Raw genomic sequence first — 22694 nt, 5'->3', positions numbered from 1 at the left:
GTATCCTTGTTTCAATTTCCTAGTATGTGACTAATACTAAGTTGATTCCTTATGCATTGGGGAATGAGCTATCAAAAAGGAGGCCACCAATTTTTTTAAAAGCACTAGTAAAGACCTCAATTTTTAACTTTTACTACATTCTTTTATACTTATTTTCAAGTTTCATTACTTTTTTGCTATTACTTGAATCATTCTCTCTACTTAACAACCTTTATTGGAAAATAAAACTCACTCTACTCACTCTAGACTCAGCTTCTCAAGAAAGCAATTGGACTGCTCATCACTAGGGGTAACAGCCTTGCATTAAAGCAGGGATACATAGATAGTATTATGCCAGTTTTATCACCTTAATTTTTTGTCAAAACAAATGATTTATACTGCTTATCAATTTTATTAAAATTTATATTTAAAATATTGCTTTATATACACTCAAACAAGTCTTTCATACTCTATTGCAGTGTTCAGATTAGTTTGGATTAATTTGCTAAATGTTGTATGGATGATTTTGAGAGAAAAAGCTAAGGCATCTGGGGTTTTTTTATGCATAAGAGCACCTCAGCAGGTCTGCAGCAAGAAAGAAGGTTACTATTAGAGGAAAGATTGTGTGTGACAGAGGAAATACGGGGTGAACACATAACTGTTTGAATACAAAGTCAGCCTAACAGACAGCAAAAACAAAATGCAGTCCGGGCTGCAAAGTCATTATCATAGTGATCTACAGTGAAACTAGAGGCAATCTAATAATCTACTGCAGAATGACATGGTCTAGCAAGACTGGCATTTAGGGACATTTCTTATGCCCTGTTTTATCCTTCCCACAACAACACAATGGAAGAGGTTACTAAGGAACTTGAAAATAAGATGCTAAGTGATATAAGTGTAAATTGTCCATTTTATGTTATACTCAAGCTTATCTGACCCAGTAGTTTCCTCATATCTCACCTAAGTTAAATTAACTGAGGGTCAAGGAGATACCCTACAAGTTCTTCCTCGATTTTTTCACCCCTCTGCGCTTAGCTTTCTAGTTTTTCCTATTACTCTATCGAACATTTGCTCACATACTGACCTGAACAAATATTACAAAATGATTTTACATATAAGCCATTTTCCCATTGCTACTGGGAGTTTTCTCTTTATTCTCTATAAACTGAAGTGAAACACATAGGGAAATAAAGTATTCTAGTCTCTTCTCTTAGACTGAAATCTTAGCACACAACATATACTTATCATTTTACACTGGGCAGCTAATCCTAGCATTTAATCATTGTTGCAAAACTTGGTTTAAACATTGAGCTAGAATTTGCAGTTTCTTGCTTTGAATGTAAGAAGCTTGGATGTCATCACTTCATTTTAACAATAAGTAAAAAGCTAACCAGACTGAAAAATGAACAACTCTCCTTGTATCCATAAGAGAGGGAAGGACCTGGGCGAACCACTGCCCCAAAGATGGGGGAGACAGAGAGGCAAACATGGGGAGTTGCCGCTTCAGGAAGTAGGGAGTCGTGAGTGGGGATTGCAAGAACTGGTGTGAGACTGGGAAATTGGAAATGCAAATGCTGAATTGCAGGAGTTTCAGCGTGGACAACTCAGAGATAAAGACTCCAGGGGACCTAGTCATAGCAGGTGGGAACAGCACAATATTGTGTGATTTACCTCCAAGATTCCCATCAGGTTTTCATGGTAAATATCTGAGAAAAATCCCTCTAGTTTCTGGAAGGAGGAGGAGAAAAAGAGTCATTTTCCAATTCATGAGAGTACTGAGCTCTTAACAAGGTCTTCCCCCTTGGGGAAGAGTTCTTTAACTCTGGGAAATGAGTTAACCAGAGCCTTGCCTACTGGAAGTAGTATTAGATGGCCTAACTGATTTGGAGGAAGGGGCACAGCCATCTCCACCTGACTATAGCCACTCCGTCCCAGTGAGGGAGGGAGACGAAAGCTGAGAAACCACTGAGAAATTTAGGGTCCAGAGGCATAAGCACAACTAAACACCCAAGAAGTAATCAGAAGACTAAAGAGCACTTCCTTTCCCCTTGTACCTACGAGCATATTAATAAAGACTTATTTATAGCAGTTTCTTTTGCCCAGCACATCATGTCCAGCTATCAGGAAAAAATTATAAGGCATACCAAAAGACAAGACAAGGCAAGAAAAGAAAAAAAAACAACACAATTTGAAAGGACCAAGAGCCAACTTCAGAACCAGACATTGCAGGAATGTTGGGGCTTTAGGCATGGAATTTAAAACAACTATGATTAATATGCTAAGGAGGCTAATGAAAAAAGTAGACAGTGTGCAAGAACAGATGGGCAATTAAAGTGCAGAAGTGGAAATCTTAAGAAATATCAAAAGAGAAATGCTAGAGATAAAATGTAACAGAAATGAAGAACGGCGTATGTGGACTTATTATTTGACTAGACATGGCTGAGTAATGAATTCCTGAGTTAAGAGTATATCAATCCAAACTTTCAAAAGTGAAAAGCAGAGAACAAAGACTAAAAAATAAAATAGAATATTTAAGGAATGAGGAATGACTATAAAAGCTGTAACATATGCTTAATGGGCGTATCAAAAGCAGAATAGAGAGAGAAAGAACATAAGAAATATTTGAAACACTAATGACTGAGAATTTTCTCAAATTAATGCCAGACATCAAACCATAGATTTGGGAAGATTAGAGAAGACAGGATAAATGCCAAAAAAAATTACCTTAGGCATATAATTTTAAATTATAGAAAATCAAATATAAAGAAAAAAATCTTGAAAGAAGCCAGAGGACCAAAATTACCCCACCTGTAAAGAACAAAGAATTATCCACCTTTTCCTTGGAAATCATGTAAGCAAAAAGAGAGTGGAGAGAAAACTTTTTTAAAAATCTTTTTTTTAAGTAAATACACTGCATTTATTTTTTAAAGATAATTGCACAAAAATCCAAAAGCACTTACCTTGCTTATTCAGATATATAAAAAATGAATAGGCAAGGAGAGATCATGGTCCACAATCTCAAATGCACCCGGAAGCAAATCTGCAGCCAGCTGATGCTGCAGGGACAGATACAATTAGCTTCCAGGGCATCGTCTGCTCTGCACTGTTCATCAGCCAACCAGGGCAGCCCCAGATGATCACCTACCCAGAATTCTGTACCTGTGAAGTTAGCCTCAAGGTGTAGAAAAAATAAAGACTTTCTCAGGCAAACAAAACTTGGGAAAATCTGTTGCTAGTAGGCCGGCTTGGCAACAAATGTTAAAGGAAAATTTTTAGAAAAAAAGGAAAATAATATAGATCAGAAACTTGGATCTACATAAAGAAAGGAAGAGCACTAAAGAAGGAATAAGTGAAGGGGAAATAAAATCTTGTATTTTCTTATTCTCAATTGAGCTAGAAGATAATTTATTCAAAATAATAACAGCAACAATATATTTTACTGTATAACAGCTACAATACAGGGGACAGGAGGGAGCAATCTTACACTCACACTGTCCTGGAGGTGGCATAGTTAGTTTGAAAGTGAACCTGGCTTTACTGTAAATGTATGTTATAAACTCTATGGCAACGACTATCAAAAGTTAAAAAAGAAGTACAACCAAAATGCTGGGAAAGGACAGAAAATGGACTCACACAAAATGCTTAATTCAAACCGAAAAATTCAGAAAAAGAGTGGGAGACAAACATAGAAACAAAGAGTAAGAACAACTAGTAGAAAACAGTAAACATATGATATATATTCATCTAACTATGTCAATAATTACTTTGAACATCAACTATCTAAATTCATTGAGTAAAGACAGACTGTCAGAATGGATAAAAAAACAAGACCCTAATATATATTGTCTATAGGAAACCCACCTTAACTATTAAGACACAGAGGTTAAAATTAAATGAATAAAGGAAAATATAAACTATACTAATTTCAGCAGAAGAAGGCTCCAATATAAGTTATTAGAGACAAAGAATGGCATTGCATAATGACAAAGGGGGTCACTTCTCTAGAAAGACATAAAATTTTATTGTGTGAGTGCCTAAAAGCAGTGTCAGACTATGTGTGACTAATATCTCTCATGAACACAGATGCAAAAATTCTCAACAAAGTATTAATAAATCAAATAAAAAATGCATAAAAAGTATTCCCTCCACTGCTAAGTGGAATTTATCCGAGGTATGCGAGTCTGGTTAAAAATTTGCAAATCAATTACTGTAATCTATCACATCAACAGACTGAAAAAGAAAAACTACATGATCATATCAATAGATGCAGGGAAAGCATTTGACAAGCATCCAACACCTGTTCATGATAAAAACTCTCAGTCAAGATATCAGTTCTTTCTAACTTGATCTATAGATTCAATGTGATTCCAATAAAAAAATTCCAGCTTGTTGTGTATGTGTGCATACTAACAAAATAACAGATAGAGATACAGAAGAGCCAACTCAGTATTGAAGAGGAAGAATGAAGCTGGACAACTGATACTGCCCGACAAGACTTACTATAATGCTCTAGTAGCAGTGACGGTGTGGTATTAGTGAAAGAATAGACACATGGATCAATGGAACTGAACAGAGCACCCAGAAGTAGACCCCCTTTTATATAATGAGCTTTTTTGACAAAAGAACAAAGACAACACATGGAGCAAAGACAGTCTTTTCAACAAATGGAGCTAGAACAACTGAACATGCACAGACCCCCTCCGCCCCCCACCCCCGCAAATTAATGTAGACACAGACCTTACACACTTCACAAAAATTACTTAAAGTGGACCACAAACCTAAATGTAAAATGTAAAACTCTAAAATTCCTAGAATATAATATAGGAGAAAATCTAGATGACCTTGGGTATGGCAATGACTTTTTAGATACACCATCAAAGACATGACCCATAAAAGAAGTAACTGATATATGGGAGCTCATCAAAATTAAAAACTTCTAGCCCTGGCTGGTGTAGCTCAGTGGATTGAGTGCGGGCCTGCGAACCAGACAATCGCGGTTCGATTCCCAGTCAGGGCACATGCCTGGGTTGCAGACCAGTTCCTGGCAGGGGCCAGTTCCCAGCAGGGGATGCACAAGAAGCAACCATACATTGATGTTTCCCTTCCTCTCTCCTTCCCTTCCCCTCTAAAGATAAATAAATAAAATATTAAAAAAAAAATTAAAAACTTCTGCTTTGTGACAGACAATATGAAGAGAATGAAAAGACAAGTCAAGACTTGGAGAAAGCATTGCAAAAAATCCATATGATAAGGTACTGTTATCCCAAATACACAAAGAACGCTTAAAAACCAACAGTAAGAAAACGAACCACTTGATTAATAAAGGTTTTAAAGGCATGAACCAATGCCTCACCAAAGAAGATATAAAAATGGTAACTAATCATATGAAAAGATGCTCCACATTGTATGCCATCAGGGGAATACAGATTAAAACAATGAGATACCCACCATCCATGTATGAGAATGGCCAGAGTATTGAACACTGACAGCAACAAATGCGAGGGAAGTTGTGCAGCAACGGGAACCCTCTCTCACTGCTGCTGGGGGCAGGCAGTGGCACAGCCACTTTACAGGGCAGGTCAGGGGTTTCTACAAAAGCAAACATGCTCTTGCCATGCAATCTAGTAACTGTCTTCCTGTTATTTACCCAAAGAAGCTGAAACCAAATATCTGCCCCCAAACTTGCACATGAGTGCTTATAACAGCTTTATTCACTATTGTCACAACTTAGAGTCAACCAGATGTCCTCCAGTAGGTGAATGGATGAATAAACTTTGGTGCACCCAGATAATGCAATATTATTCAGAACTAAAAAGAAATGAGGTATCAATCGATTCTCAGTCTTTTGGCTAAGATCAAGTATAAACAGGAATGAGGTATCAAGCCATGACACAACCTGGAAAATCTTACACACGTATTACTAAGTGAAAGAAGCCAATTTTGAAAGGTTATATATTGCATTATTCCAACTGTTTGACATCTGGGAACAGTCACACTACGGAGACCGTAAAACCATCAGTGGTGATTGCCAGGTGGTGGTGTGTGTGGTGGGATGAACGGGCAAAATCCTGTGAGACACAGGATTTGGGGGCAGGAAAAGCACTCTCTGAGGCACTGCAATGATGTGTACATGTCATTGTATATTTGTTCCAAATCTAGGGAGTGTAACAAAACCAAGAATGAAGTCTAAGACAAAACATGGACTTTGGGTGATTATAATGTGTCAATGCAGGTTCATCAGTTTTAACAAACGTACCACTCCAGTGGGGATGGTAATAATGGAGGGGGGGCTGCATAGGGGAAATCTCTGTCTCTCCCATCAAATTTTTTTGTGAGACTTAAACAGCTCTAAAAATAACTTGATAAGATGAATAGGAATAAAGATGAATCGATGGTGAAAATAAGATCGTGGCATTGCAGAGCCATCCACATGGTTTAGCGTGCACCCCTGAGAGTCATCCCATTGGGACGAAACAGACGAGCTGGCGCATGGCTTCAGTGGGAGCGCCTTCACTGCTTCAAAACATCGCTTTTACTACTGAAAAACATTAGAAACAATTCTGACATGAAAATAAATTATACTGGTATATAGTTTAAAGATCTAACATTTAAAAAATGTTAATATTAAACCATACCCCCCCACACACTTGTTTTCCTATTTCTCTTTTTTGGGTACATATTTTTTCCCTGAATATCAACTCATTCATAGTAGAGGTAAGTGATAATCCTTTTGGTGCTTAATTTTTATAGACATAGCAGGTACTTTATAATTAAAAATGAATCACTAAAAACTAACTTGTGATAAAGAAATAATTTACAACAGTAATCTCTGAATTTATCAGTCGCTCTAGCACTTCTACTCTAAAAATACATACTGTGTGGAGACTTAGCACACATATGCCTACATGTATAAAACATGTAGAGAACAGACATTTCATAGAACAAAGCCTAGTCACGCTATATGAGATACACCGATACATTTTCATTCTACTCCATTGTATTATTGCATGTTAAAAGTTCTGACCCTGAATCACAAAGNAGTAATCTCTGAATTTATCAGTCGCTCTAGCACTTCTACTCTAAAAATACATACTGTGTGGAGACTTAGCACACATATGCCTACATGTATAAAACATGTAGAGAACAGACATTTCATAGAACAAAGCCTAGTCACGCTATATGAGATACACCAATACGTTTTCATTCTACTCCATTGTATTATTGCATGTTAAAAGTTCTGACCCTGAATCACAAAGTTTAGTCAAAGGCTGTTACTCACAGTTTGACAACATTATTCTAATACAGTCAAAAACACCATTTGGTGAATAAATGGAGTGAACATAAAGTACAGGTTACCAAACAGAAAAAGAGGTGGAGTGGGGAGGGCAGGGGGCTAGGGACAATACAATAGCCTGAAGTTATCTTCATCGTTTTTTTTAAAATATTTTATTTACTTATTTTTTAATTGTTGTTCAAGTACAGTTTTCTGTCTTTTACTCCCATCCCAGCCCACTAACCCAGCCCTCCCTGCTTCCTCCCATTTCCACCCTGCCTAGTTTTTGTCCCTGTGTCCTTTATACTGGTTCCTGTGAACCCTTCCTCTTTTCCCCCGAAATTCCCTCCCCTCTCCGCTCTGAACACTGTCATTCATTGTCTTACGCAGAACAAAAACGCTTATTTTTCCATTTTTCTATGTGCTGAACAAGATTTTTATCGCTACTAGGGTAATCGTTTGGCATGGTATTTGTTCTAATAAATAAAAATACTAAAAAATTAAAATGTATTCCATATTTCTTTTCTAATTATACCACTTCATATTCAAAAAGCATATCCTTTAAAAATAACATGAATTAGATTAAAAATAAATTCATTAGTGAAACACAGCTCTTAAAACCACATATACATAAAACATATACATGTATATGCAATTTTGATATGACACAAGTTGTAAAATTATACTTTAAAACCCCCAAACAAGTTTATATTGAGTTCCATTTATAATTCTGTCACTAACTAAATGTGTTCTCAGAGAAAAACTGTGCGCCTGTTTTCTTTTGTATAAACTCAGACAATAAATCCTACTTTTTACAAGGAAGCAACATACAACCACTAATAACTCTTTAGAGAAAACATTACTAGAAGTATTTACTCTTTGTATGCTGCACTTAATAAGGTGCTCTTGCTACCGACATTTCAACAAACCACCCCGAGCGATATAAAATCAGTCTGGAGTCCCCTTCTCATCCATGTCAATTATTCAGGAAAAATCATTCAATAAAAACTCGTAGCACCAACATTTCCAACCAGCACTTTCCATCGGTAGCATATTATCAATCATTACCTAAATATGCTTCCTGTACTAGTACCTTTACTCTAAATCCAAACAGGTGTGATTTATCTCAAGAAAACCAATCACAACCAGACTAAAAGGCATTTTCCTGATTTCTAGTCACTGTTTTTTTTGTAACAATGAATGGCCAATATTTGTGGAACCAACGTGCAAAGTCTTATGAGTATTTCTAATTTTTTGCAAGGTTATCTAAGATCTCCCATACATCACACATCACACATCAACCACAACTAATTATTACGCTAAGCAACATGATAAGAGCAATTTGTTATAAAATAAGGAGCATGTTCTGAACAAATACTCTTTCTCATAATTGTCTGCGAACCAGTTCTCATTTCTTCCTTTTTTCCTCAGAGGCCACCTTCATACCCAGGGCTTAATCCTTTCCTTCTATGAAGATATATATAATATATATGTGTTCTCTGAGCTCTGAACTCATAGTATAGATGTGCCCCATTAGAAATGACGTGTTATGTAAATTCTTTATATCACAATGATGCATTTTCATCTACTCTTCTAGCCTCAAAACCTTTTCTTCTAGCGTTTCAGTTTCACTTCATGCGCCCTTCCCCTTCCTTCTAACTGGACAGTGTAGACTGTCATCCTCCCACCTCTTTTCATTTCCCAGCCCTTTGTTTTCTTCAAATATCAAGTCTTTTTCACTTCTCTTTCTTCCCTTTTCAGCTCACTGCACTCCTCCATACAAGACCCCCCAAAACTTCAGCTATTTTTCCAGTTCTTCTCTAAACCTTCTATGACTTTCCATTTGTAATCAGGCTAGACATTGTGGAGGAATGAGTGTTTCTAGGAGCACAGACCATTATTGCTGAAAAGATGGTCAGTGATTATTTATGGCCTACTGAATTGCAAAGGCCAGTAGAGAGACCCATTGGAGACGAACTCCTCACACACCTGTCCAGGCTTACTGCCCCTGTTCTCCCAGTACACTGTTCCCCAGTCAGGCTACACACCAGCCTTTCATTGCCAATCCTTTTACCCTCTCCTGACTTTCTTCGTAATGTTTCCTTTTCCATGAAAATCCCATCCCATTCATGAAATTCTATTCCTCCTTTGAAGATGCATGTCAGATACTTTCTTTCTCATGAAGCCTCTCCCCCTCCCTTCCCCTGGTCTCTGCCTCTTCCAACCCCTCCATGTTGGTTTGTAGAATATGTACTTGAAAGAGTGCTCTGAGAATTTTATACATCCCCAAGTTCTAAGATAATATGTAGTGAGCAACTTTCCATATGGTATTTTAAGTGCAGTATTATAAAAATGTTTGTGTGCGCAACACACATGAATATATGTAATCGTTATGCAAAATATATGTAGTATTTTCCATTTGCTAATTACCTTGTTTTAAATATTTTATCAATATTAACTATTTTAATCCCTACCACTATTCTTTGAAGTAGTACTAATACTATTTCCATTTACAAATGCAGTACTCTTGTAATAGAAATTATAAATAAAAATGTAAATTATCTCTACACACCTATTATAAATGAATTAATTCAGTCAACAAAGTGTTTAATGAGCGTTTGTTGCAGAGTACTTGGCAGACACAGAATACAGTGATGAATCAGAAAAACGCCGTGCTTCATGGAGCTTTATATTTCAATGTGATGAGGGACAATAAAGACATTGTCAAATAGAGAAGCACATCACAGCTGCTACATGTCAAAGTGACACATGTTTTGAGGGGGCAGTCAAATGATCACAAATTAAAAATTTTGAATCTTAAAGGTTGACTGTCTAGTGTGCATAATTTGCACTTTTTTATTACTTGGCAGTATAGTCTTTTTTAACTTGCCTTATTCTTCTGGAGGTAAATGAAGCACATTTATGACCTTTATGAATATCCACCTGTATCAGTACCCTTTCCAATGTGCAGGGGTTCAGTGCAACTTGTTCCCATCAAGAGGTGGAGCCTATTTTCCCCATTCTTGAACCTGGCCCGAACTTGTGACTTGCTCTGGCCTAAAGAATCGAGTGGAAATAGCAATAAGACAGTTTGAAGTCCAGGCCCAAGAAGCATTGGATGCTCAAATTCTCTGCTCTGCACCTGGTCCTAGGCTGACCTTCTGGAGGACAAAGATCAAGTGGAGGAGAGCCTAGATATTGAGTCAATACCAGCCTAGACTACAGCTAACGGCTCTGCCAACATACGTGACAGTCAGCCAAGCCAGCACAGGGCCTGCCTGACCCAAATCTGACCACAGGCACATCAGGGAGCCCAGAAACACTGTCCTGCTGACCGAAAGACTCATGAACAACAACACATACTCACTGTTTTAAGCCACAGAATCTTGGCATGAGCTATTGTACAGCAACTGCTAATTGGTACTCTCTAGGACAGGGTTTCTATCTCACTCATCCTTGCTTCTCTGGGTAATTTCTAGCTCTTCGTGTTTTACATCAGTTACTTGAATGAGTTCAACTGATTTTATCTATTAAAGGATTTGACCATGAGTCCAATAAGATAAGAACAGCTTTTAAAAGAGCAACAGTTTTTAAATCTAAATTAAGTCAGACTTTAATTGAGAGAGGCCACAAAGGAGGTCATCAGTGAGGATGAAATAGGGAAATGAACAGTATTCTGGCTAGGATGGTCGAAAGGGAAATAGAAATGAGGAGTACCTTTCCCAAAGTGACCCACCCTCTTGTTTTTTAATACTTTACTTAGAGGTGTTATAGTTTCACAGTAAAATTGAAAAGAAGGTACAGAGATTTCTAATGTGTCCCCTGCCCCCAGACAGCCTCCCGATGATCAATATCCCCCACCATAGTGGCACATTGTTACAGTGGATGAACCTATATTGACACATTATTAACAGCCCAAGTCCAAAGTCTGCATTAGCATTCATTCTTGGTTTTGTACATTGTATGGGCTTGCACAATTATAGTATCATACAGAATAGTTTGACCACCCTAAAAATACTCTGTGGTCTGCCTTTCCTTCCTCCGCCCTAACCCCTGGCAACAACTCATCTTTTCACTATCTCCACTGTTCTACCTTTCCCAGAATGCCATTATTTGGAATCATGTAGTATATAGCCCTTTCATATTGCCTTCTGTGTTTTGCCTTACAAAGTGTGTCTAATAAAATACACAGTAAACCAACATTTTCAAGCTAAATGATTTTATCCAACTCTATGGAGCTTGAGAGCTATAAAACAGTCCTGTGTTATTTGTAGGAAAGCATGCAAACCCTTCAGAACTCAGCTCTGCAATATGACTCAGAGTTTTAAGTATATGTTGTTAAAGTGGACCATACAAGTAAACACACGGAGAAGTGAGGGAAGCTGGTTCTCAGAACATCTGCTTCTTGTCTCATGGACTCCACCGGTGGGGACGCTCTGATGCAGAGGGCAAGCAGTTATGCAACAGGTAATTGCTGGGTCGGATCACTGTCTCCTGGGCTAAACTGTGAGGCTCAGTAACTCAAAGAAAATGAAGTGCATAGTTTTTTGTTTTTTCCAATAAGACCAGGTATTCCTTTGTTTTCCTTACTGCGTACTCTATTTCTAGAATAGGAAACTTTGAGGGAAAGAGTCACCTCTGATTGGCTTGTGCTGATGGGAAGAGTCAAATGCAACCTCCCTCGATATACATTTGATTTTTTGGGATAATCACATTGCAACAAACCTCTAAATTTAAGTTAATTAAAAACAGTCCACTGTCTGGTTTTTATGTTAGGCAAATAACAAATCCGAGTATGGATTTGGACTCCCTTGCTGTCTGTTCTCATTATAAGCAGAGGGAGGGGAGGGTCACGGGGGAGAATGGGCACTACTCGGCCAGTTTAGTCTTTCACCATCTCTTACATTGTCCTGTTTCTGAGTAAATTTCTATTGTAACATAAGGAGAATAATCGAATGCAACTATGCAGACACTATCCCCTAGAACCTTTTTTTTACTTGTATTACTCCAGAATTTATTTTCTCTTTTAATTACATAGAGAGGCAGTCTGTCCTACTTGACCTTACCTTTTATAATATTCTTATATAAGTGCTCTCTCTTCTAATATTTTATTTTATTTTTAAGTTTATGTTTCAGTTACAGTTGATATATAATATTATGCTAGTTTCAGGGGTATAACGTAGTGGTTAGACATTTATATAGCCTATGAAGTGATCACCACAGGATGTCTAGTACCCATCTGGCACCACACGTAGTTATTGCAAATTATTGGTTACATTCTCTATGTTGTACATGACACCCTGTAACTAGTTCTATAATTGGCAAGTTGCATTTCTTAATCTCCTTCACCTTTTTCAGCCATCTCTCACCCATTGCTGATTTGGCAATCATCAGTTTGTTCTCTGTGTGCGTTTGTTTTCATTTGTTTGTTTATTTTGTTTTCTAGATTCCACATATAAATGAAATCATACAGTCTTTGACTTTCTCTGAGATTTTCTATATCAAACAGGCAATTTCTCAAAATCTCTTAAGCCATATTTATGTTTTCTTCCATATTTAAAAATAATAAAACAGCACTATTTTCTAAATGTTATACTATTAAGGCATTAAGGCATTTGACCACTTGGAACAAGTACTCTATCTCATTAATTAACTGGTACAGTGATATTTCTCTGTTTCTTTCTAATAGGGAAATCTAAGAACATGTTTTCTGCTTGGCTGGACATCTCAAATACCTCCTCAGTTTTTACCTTTAAGGTGCCAAGTTCACGGGGGATTAATTACTCAGAGCTCCATGAGAGACACACAGAACACAAAGCATCTGGTTGGTCATGTGATGATGACCAGGTTGCTTATAGGATGACAGAGAAAGCCTGTCCAATAAGGTATTATAGCAGGGGAGACAGGGAAATTTCTCCCTGTTGTAGGCAGCTTCAAGCCACGCAAATAGGTGATTGACAAGTGTAATATGTCAATCACCTATTTATATTTAATACATACATATACATTGAATTCCCAATTCAAGTGCATGCCAAATAGGCACAGTCCAAGGAATCACCGCTGCTATAAGAGCTGCTGCAAGCGCTGCTGCCACCCCTTTGGGCACTGCAGTTATATTTTTAATTCATTAAAAAAATCACCATTGTGGCTGGGTGCAAACAAACTCTGCCAAGAGCGAATTGGCATGGGGAAATATCTTCTTATAAAACATTATCTTCATAAAATAAACCTAAGGATCAACTTGACATATTACCAAGAGTCCAAAATATAAAACTGCTCTGAATAAATCCCTTGATAAACACATAATGGTATTTGATTATCTAGAATCATCGCAGCTTCGATTTTTATTAATGTCTGGTTGTACTCTAAACTTACATAGAATCTAAAATTCTAAGTTCATGGGTAAATGAAATTCAAGCAAATTCTCCTATGCACCCAGGGACTAAAGAGAATATATAAATATATTTCTGCCTGTAGCTTGAATATGCAGAAAAAGCAAACTTGATCACCAAACGACCCTCTAGAAAGATATCTGCCTGATGACCTCTTTTGATTTTCAGTACTGAACCTACCGATTTTTCTTTCTTTTTGCCAGGCCTGTCTCTGACTGAATTACTCTACCTGAGAAATTAAAACTTATAAGAATCAAGATTGAGGAGAATCATGAGATTCTTTCAGATCAATGATCTAATTATGCCTTTTACCATGAGTCATAACATATAGCAGAAGTAAAAATCTCCTTTCTCACAGAAAGGAGAAAAACAGTATTGAAAAGCGTCCTTGTAGTTATTTCTCAAACAAAATAACTGCTTGAAAACACATTGAGGACAAACAAGCAATTTTGTAGGTGTACAGAGAGATGTGACACATTTTTTTCTATTAATAAATCTCAAGAGTTTGATTTAACTGTTCCTCTTTTTGCCCTTCACCAGCCCTAGAATGAAGGAAATCAATAAATAAGATTACACTCAGCACTTCAGACAACTTTTTGCCGGTTGGGGATACAGCTATCCAATTATGGTTTGAGATTTGCTGAACATTTATTACCATTTTTTCCAATTTATTCAGAGGAAACTTTTGGAGTCTCATTTGGTAGAGGCAATTAGTAGTGAATTAATGTAAACTGGTATTGATTGTGCGATGAAATGCACTAAAGAATACAGTGCACAAAACAGAATAGCTACATTTTTATTTTTCATTTAATGACAAATGACTTAAGAAAAAAAATTCATTCAGTTGAGAACAATATAAAGCAATAAATATTTATGAAAATATTTACAATTGCCATATTCTTTTTTCCAATAATTATTTTTATAAAGATGATATAAAAAGTAGGTCAGTATAAACTTATGGAAATGCCTATATTTCCTATAGAACTCTTTACTTCTATATTTGAAGTAAAAAAGTATTTTAATATCAGTAGTAATATTCAGAAATGCAGGCATCGCTTATTCTAGTTTCTTCATTCAACAAATGCTTTGTGTATTTAGAACATGTGAGGGTCTGGGCATATACCAACATATATCAATGGGCAGAACAGTCTAGAAACACTGTTCCTGAAAAGCTATCATTTCAGCATAGAAAGAGCGGGAAAAAATAGAATTTAATAAATAATTAAATTGTACAGTATGTTAAATTCTTACAGCAGAAAGGAAATGCAGAGCAGGAAATCTGGGGCTTGAGAACCATGGCCGACGAGGCAGCCTGTAGTATCAAATAAGGTGTCCAGTGGAAAACTTACTGAGTCAGTGAGATCTGAGTGAAGATTTTAGGGACATGTGGGATTTAGCCAAGCAAACATCGGAGAAAAAAGCACTCCAGACTGAGGAAAAAGCCAGAGGAGAGCTCTAAATTGGGAGACTGATTCAAGGAGGAGCAAGTAAGAGAATGCAGGAGCAGAGTCACGGGAGGGTGGGAAAGATAATGGCAGATGAGTTCAGAGAATGGACGGACTTCCAGGCCATTTTGAAGATTTAGCTTTTACAGTGAGTCGAACGGAAAGCCATTGCAGGGCGGTGTGTTGGGCAGTGGCAAGCATCACACTGGCTACTATGCTGGGAATAGATGCTAAGAACACAGAGGTAGAAGCAGGTGATGTATATATGAACCTAGGGCTTAGAAGAGAATTTGAGAGTGAGCATATCAATTTGGGAGTCATAAGAATCTGAATGAAACTAAATGAGATAAGGAAGGAAGTATTTTAGACTGAGGGAAAAAAATGACCAAGGACGAGCTTGAGTCCTGAGACACTTCAACGTGAAGAGAAACAGAAGAGAAAGAATTAAGTAGCAAGATACGAAGAAGTGACTAATGGTGGAGGAGAAGACTAAGATGGTTTGATACTCTGGAATCTCTTTGAAGTGTATCTTGGAAAGTCTTCTCAATGGTATGTGTCATGGCTGTGACAACTGGTAAAGTGAGATGAGCGATGGGAAGTGGTCACTGGCTTCTCAGGAGCACCATGTGAGCCACTGGTGGTCCCGATGGAGCGGTTTCAGTGGAGTGCTGGAATAGCAGCAGTTCTGAGAGAAAGTAGTAATAAAAAGAATTTTAAGAAGAAGAATCCAGGTCAGTGAATATAATGCACTATAATACACAGGGTGGAACAAAAGTAGGTTCATATGAAAAATAACATAATAATTAATATATCACAAGATGGGAATAAACTGTTTCATGTGCTCACAACTGTAAATATATTGCCACACCCTATATAATACTTGAGCCATTTTTCTGAACAAAAAAAAAAAGGTAAAAGAGATGGAGCAGTGACTGGCACAAAAAGTGCCATAAAAAGTAGTTTGGTATTTTTAAATATAAGTAAATAACTGCATCCTTATAAGTTGAGAGAGCCAGTAGGGGGTAAATGAACGAGGATGTAAGAAGAAGAAAGGAGAAAGGATATAATCATATCCCTGAGAGGGCAAGATGGCATGAGACCTGGAAAACGAACTTTAAAAAACAGCATGTGTAACTTAATATGGAAGAGATGGTGCAGATTTTGTTAGATGTCGTGGTGAGAGGCTGTGGCCAAGTATGAAAAAAAGATACTGGAGACTTAGAAATTACATAATTCCATTTATTTGGACAATTCAGAATAAATTAAGAGTTGTATTTATCAATACCAGTATTTTAGCAATTGCCACTTATTAAACCTTGACCTTTAGCAAAAGTCCTAACCACTTTTATGTTAGTTTTCCAGGGCTGCAAAACCAAGTACCACAAATTGGGTGGCTTAAAATAACAGAAATTTATTCTCATACAATTATTCTAAAGGCTAGAAGTTCACAATTAAGTTTTTGGCGAGTCCTTATCCCCTCCAAAGACTCCTGGAGAGGATTCTTCCTTGCCTCTTCTAGTTTCTAGTAGCCCTAGGCATTCCTTGGTTTGAGGCAGCATAAATCTAATGTCTGTCTGTCTTCTCAGGGCCATCTTTCCTCCCTGTGTCCAAATTTCCCTTTTGACATAAGGATACTAGTCATAACAGGATAAAGGCCACCGTACTGTAATATGATCTCATCTTAACTAATCATGTCTGCAATGACAATTTCCAAATAAGATCACATTTAGAAGTATGAGGGAGGCTGTTTAAGACTTCAGCATATCTTCTCAAGGACCCCAATTCAACCCATAATACCACCTAAGCCCAGTTTCTTTTTCAAGAAAAATTTCAGAATATTACCTGTCTCATAGAGTTTTCATGGGAATTAAATGTATTGCTTACTGATTAGCTATAATCAGCTATAAGGACAGGTTGAGAAATCAAAATGTCTTTCTTCTTTTTGGAGAGGACTTGGGAAAATTAGTGAACTTCTTCAAGTCTCAATTTTCCATCTACAAAATGGAAATAGCTCCCACTCCATAGTACTAGCATGAGAATCAAATTAGATAATCCACATAAAACTTTAGAGACTCACCTGACACTTAATCCTGTGCTGTTGCATAGTTAATTAAAATATAAAGATTGTTACTATACTTCAGACTGCTGCCGTTTCCGAAATCTTTGTGAGTTTGTAATAGTATATTTAGCATAGAGATGGTAGACAATAACAGTCTAAAAGATCAACACACTAACCTACTTTATGAATGATCATATTTATAATTCCTCATCTCTCCTAAGCTTTCATAGAGTTTCCTAATGTATAGTTAATAGTTGTGACATTGTGACATACATCAATATATGTATATTTGGTTTTCATCCCACTCTGGCTCAGAGATCTGAAAACTCTTGGAATTTCCTGTGATGAGAGCGATAAAGTTGTCTTTTTATGTTAATGAGGCAACTTTGAGAAGCACCTAGGGATGGGGGTTGTTTGCCCCAAGAACCTACATGGTGATTAGAGTGTTGGAACTTTTGGTCCCCTCCCTATTTCCTGGGAGGGAAGAGGGACTGGAGGTTGAGTTAATGGTCAATGGCTGCTGACTTCATCAGACATGCCTATGTGATGAAGCTGCTATAAAAACCCAAAGTATGGGATTTGGAGAGCTCTCAGGTTGGTGAACTTGCAGGGATTCTGGGAGAGTAGAGTCCTGGAGAAAGCTCGGAAACTCCATACCTTTCCTACATCAGGCCCCTACGCATGTCTTCCATCTGGATGTTACTGATTTACAACCTTTTATAATAAACCAATTATGTAGTAAGTAAAGTGTTTCTCTGCATTCTGTGAGCTGCTCTAGAAAGTTAATTAAACCCAAGGAAGGTGTGTGGGAGCCTCTGATTCACAGACAGCAGGTCAGAGCCCAGGGAACAACCTGGACTTGAGATTGACATTTGAAGTGGGGGGGTTATGGGACTGAGCCCTTAACCTGTGGGGTTTGATGCCAAATCTAGGTAAACAGTGTCAGAATTGAGTTGAAATGTGAGACACTTACTTAGCTGGTGCCAGGGAACAGCTTGATGTGAGAAAAGCCCCTCCACACGTGGTAATTGGAGGTAGAATCTATTAAATAACCATTGTTTGACATAGTTGTCACATGCAGATACTGAGACAAGTTTTCTTTATGACCCATGTCTTTGAATATTTAGAGCCTACTAAGAATAAATGTAGGTAGATGGACAAGCCCTGAATTTCTTCACCTCTACTTTTCAATTTTCCTAAAAATATGAATGATAACATTGATTGGTTTAGGAGAGAGTGGAGGGGAAAGTAGGGTTATTTTATCAAGGAAATGAGTGATGTGAAAATTAAATGAGGCAAAAGAAATTTAGGCCATTTTCATCATTTTTGAAAACTGAATGAATGCACCTAAAGTCAGACCATAATAAATAGTAAGCTGTCTCAAATACTTAGATTCTGAGCAATGTACACAAAATTTTATCACTCTGTATCAAGTTAATTCTTCTTAAATCATTGTTAGTTAAATTTTTAGTTTTAATAAATATTTGAAATAATATACAGAGAAGGAAAACTGGTTTAGACATGCAAGTCATTTAACTACAACTATAGGGTATAATTTGCAGATAATCACATGGTTGTTAGGGAAAATACTGCCATAAAGAAAACAGAAAAGAAAGACCTACAGTTGAAAAAAATTGGAGAAATGTGGAAAAGGAGATAAAATATTTAAAGAAAATAGTAATGTGAAATAGAAGAGCATTGGAATCACAGTGGCATTAACAAACTCTGCAATGAAGTAGAGTAAATGCTCCAACATAAACAGACTAAAATTAAAAAGATTTAAGTATCTATGGGAGGAAGAAATGTTATCTTAAAACATCTAACTCTAGTGTTTTGCAGCACAGATAAAGGACTATATTTGAATTTCAATAAAAATACTAACATTTAGAAAAAGCTGGAGGTCAAACAAGGACGAACTCTGGATTTGGTACTGGAAACATGAAAAATATTGCTCAACCTGCTGTACCATGAGTTCATTCTTTCGTTGATGGATCCAGGCATCTTGAAGTAAAAACTATGAGAGCTTGGTTGAAAGGTGGAGCTGGAGACCCTAGGAGACGAGAGGGAGTGGCCATGGATATTCACTAGCTGCCTCTGTCCAGAGTGGTGCGGATCATCTGAATAACAGCCGGAGCAATGAACTAGCGGGGCGAAATACACAAAACTGAGGAATATGGGTGAGAAGGTTCCAGTGGGCCTTTTCAGTTCTAACATTCTATGAGTCTGTGCACATATGTGTGTATGTGTGTGCAAGTGTCTGCAGATGACTTTTTGAGTGTTATCTTTCATGTGGACATATGTTTTCATTTTCATTTCAATTCTTACTGAACTGTGAAATCAGTAGTTCCAATTAAGGAGAAGAATCCTTCTGTATCATTAATTGTGAGAAGCAGAATAACATTTTTTTTTTGCTATTTTCAAATAGTAAGACTTTCTCTAGAGCAATAAAGCATGATTCTCAAAATCCAAACGGCTCACAAGATCTTGTGTTGTGCTTTTATCAAAAGTTAAGGCACCATATCAGCACTACTAATAGCCTGTTCTCACCAAGTTTCAGTGCCTGACCTGATTTTTGAAAGTCCTGTGTGTTTAAAGCATTATTTATCCCTAGTTTCAAGTACATTGTATTATGGTGAGCTCAATATCAATGGAAGATAATATAAAACATACACTAAGTAAGGAAAGAGCAAGACTTCTCCTGCTGTATATAATCATTCCATTCGTTTTTCAGTGGGTGTTCATTAAAGCATACTAGTTGAGAGTGAGCTCTGGCATCTGTGGTTCTGAATGTAGACATGACTAAATCTCATAGCCTCTTTTTCCTCTCTGTGACATGGGGACAATGATACCCCTCTCACAGGTTATCATGATGACTGAATTAAACATTCCACACAAGACACGTAGCATATTGCCTGGCACCTAGTATATGCTTACTAACTGTTAGCTATTCTTTTTGTGTGCTGGCACTGTGTTACAACTGGGTGTCTCTGTGGCCTGGCATAGCTTCACAGTTCTTTAAATAGCGTGGTCTCATTAGTCCTCATTATCACTTGACATCTAAAAAAAATAGACACCACTCGCCCATATTGTGCGGCTGTTCCACATTTCTGCAGGGTGAACCTTAAATAGCCCGGCCATAGCAGTCAGCTCAGCTCTTCTCATCCTGTAGCTTGTGATCATCCATCTACCATTCACACCACTCCAGTGAAACTTAAAATCAGGTACTGAGTTAGGGGTTATTGTTGTTGCTATTCTAAAAATTATTTTTTCAGAGAAAGAAAAGTAGGATACCTGATGAGCAAGTTAAAATGAAGCAACCATTACAGGATCAGCCATTATATTCTGCCTGTCCTTTAAAGTGGAAATGGTGACTTGTTTGTTATCGTCATTAAGTAATGTACAGAGAAGCTGTAATCTCAAACGTTTCTTCGCTATGTCACGGTGGCCGTGTTTGTCAAGCAGCAGCAGCGAATCTGCCGGACCTTTAAGGTTGGCTGCCTTTACATCCATGCTTTTCTCCCACTACTTCTCAGCGTTCGTCTTCCGGTTAAATCAGTCCAGTTTATAATCATGCCCTGTAATCTTCTCAAGCCGTCTCCTGCCTTTATTTCTCCAGACTGGCTTTCCAAATACTAAACACTTTCCATTTTCAAGTGAATCCTGTCCTTTGTCAGGAGAGGGTCACAGGTGAATGGTACTTCTCTGCAGAGCAAAGGCGAATCATTTAGCTCCCTGCCATTCTTAGGCTGAAGTGTCACAGAAAGAAAACTTCCTTAAGTACCTAAAATGATGGCCACGCTAGTCTTTCCCAGAAATGCCTAGTGCCTGCTCACACCCACCAGCAATGGGCTGATGGGTTCCTGAGCATGAACAACTTGATAAAAAATACGATTGAGAAATGAAGTTAACTAGGTAATGGAAAGGCTTAAGAGGTCTAGCAGTTGCAAGGCACGCCATGGATCTGAGAGCAGCATTCTGAAGAGGGGGAGCTAAGCAGTGGTGCTGGCATCTTTGAGCTCAGAGAGGTCATGGAGGTGACGTCAGGCAGTCAATGCAGGCATCCCTGAGGGAGGGGACAGTGAATCTTATGCTGCAAGTGCTGGAAAAATTGAAAACTGTGTCAGATTCTGCTATGGAAAGACACTGTTGTCACTGGAAGTGCTTCTGTGATGACAGCCATGTGTGTCACATGCTGCTGAGTAGATTCCAACTCGTGGCAACCCCATGAATGAGTGGTGTCCACAATGTCCTGTCCTCAACAGACCTGCTCAGCTCCTGTGATGCATGCACTGGTTTTTATGGAATTGGTCCATCTCATATATGGTCTTCCTTGTTTCCTGCTGACTTTCACTTTTTTCCAGCATTACTGTTTTTTTTGCAAAGAGCCCTGCCTTCTCATGATGTGTTGGAAGTAGAATAGCTTCAATTTTCTTTAAAATTATTTTTTTCTTTATTGAATTTATTGGGGGCAGCATTGGTTAATAAAATGATATAGGTTTTGGGTGTATAATTCTATATCATCTGTATATTGTATTCTTCGTTCACCACCCCAAAACAAGTCTCCATCATCATATACGTGAGCCTCTTGACCCTCTTCAACCTCACCCCACCGTACTGTCTGGTAACCACCGTCCTGTTGCCCGTGTCTATCAATTTTTATTTTGTCACCCAGCCCCAACCTCTAACCCCACTCCCCTCTGATAGCTGTCAGTCCGTTCTCTGTAACTATGAGTCTTTTTCTATTTTGTTTGTTTTTGTTCATTAAATTTCACTTATGAGTGAAATCATATGGTACTTGTCTTTCTCTGCCTGGCTTATTTCACTTAGCATAATACTCTCCAGGTCCATCCAAGTTTTGTCATTTTTATTTATTTATTTACATATTTTTTAAATCTATTTTATTGAGTATACTATTACAGTCATCCCATCCCCCCACCTTTATTCCCTTCCACCCTGCACATACCAAGTTTTGCCATTTTTAGGGAGCAGAGCCCTTCTCCCTCCTGAGGCTTCTAGTCTCCCTCTAGTGCCCCCTACTGGCAAGGTCTGACAGGGAGCCAACTGCAAAGAAAAAGTGGGTTCTAGAGTCCCAACTTGAACACCTCGAAGCCAAGTTTAGAAAGGTCGGTTTGGAACAGAGAGGCACAGATTTGAAAATTAGCACAACTACCAAGCCCTTTCAAGGTCCCAGATGCTCACTGAATTTTCTCTGGCAGTGCTTGTTCAAACGTTTTTCTCTTAACTCTAATTCCTTTTGTGCTACACTTGCTTTACATCCTAATGATTTATGACATCACGATGTTCTCAAGTTATATCAGGAAATATAAGACTAACATAGGAAGATATCTTTGTATAAATATATAAATAGATATAATAGATTTATTTTTAGCTGATAAAATTTCATATATGCTGAACAAATGGTAGCATTTTTAACTACTCTTATGGTTCTTACACAGCAACTAATTGGTACAGTTATGCTTGTGGTTTTAGAACAATTTGTAGGCATGATTCAGTCCAACTGTAGCCTGAAATCTGCTCATTTT

This window comes from Sturnira hondurensis, unplaced genomic scaffold, assembly GCF_014824575.4.
Source record: "Sturnira hondurensis isolate 20B ecotype Veracruz unplaced genomic scaffold, ASM1482457v3 Scaffold0003693, whole genome shotgun sequence".
NCBI classification, from domain to species: domain Eukaryota; kingdom Metazoa; phylum Chordata; class Mammalia; order Chiroptera; family Phyllostomidae; genus Sturnira; species Sturnira hondurensis.
The sequence above is the reverse complement of the archived record's forward strand: the minus strand, read 5'-3'. Positions refer to the sequence as shown.